Source organism: Sinocyclocheilus grahami, unplaced genomic scaffold, assembly GCF_001515645.1.
Source record: "Sinocyclocheilus grahami isolate Dianchi unplaced genomic scaffold, SAMN03320097.WGS_v1.1 scaffold170.1, whole genome shotgun sequence".
NCBI lineage: Eukaryota > Metazoa > Chordata > Actinopteri > Cypriniformes > Cyprinidae > Sinocyclocheilus > Sinocyclocheilus grahami.
The window spans coordinates 1,586,176-1,586,593 of NW_015505349.1; positions in this window are offsets into that span (position 1 = coordinate 1,586,176).

The following is a 418-nucleotide window of genomic DNA, read 5'->3' on the forward strand; positions in this document are numbered from 1 at the left end:
TAGTTATCTTTCTTATATATATATAGTGCAGTGATTTCATACTTTTTGATCTCAGTTGAAAAATTTTAATAAAAATAAGTTTAAATGTTTTACAGGAATTACAGAAAACAACAGTTTCTCATACAGTTCTGCAGGAAATACTACATTTTGTTTTAAAATGCAGAATCTATTTTGACTGATAACACTGGTGACATTTTCTCTAAAATCAGACACACAGATGTTGACTCAGAGCCAAAACATTTTTCAGCTTTTCCAGCAGAAGAAGCCGCTTTTAAGAGATTTTATAACATGCTTAATACAGTTCTAAACTAGAGCAACCTTTCAGCATGTCTATGTCCTTGAATGTTTTGAGAAGTCAAAAGACCTCTTTGCATTCAGTAAGGCTTATGCTGTCTCTTTACTTTTCAAGGCATTTTTT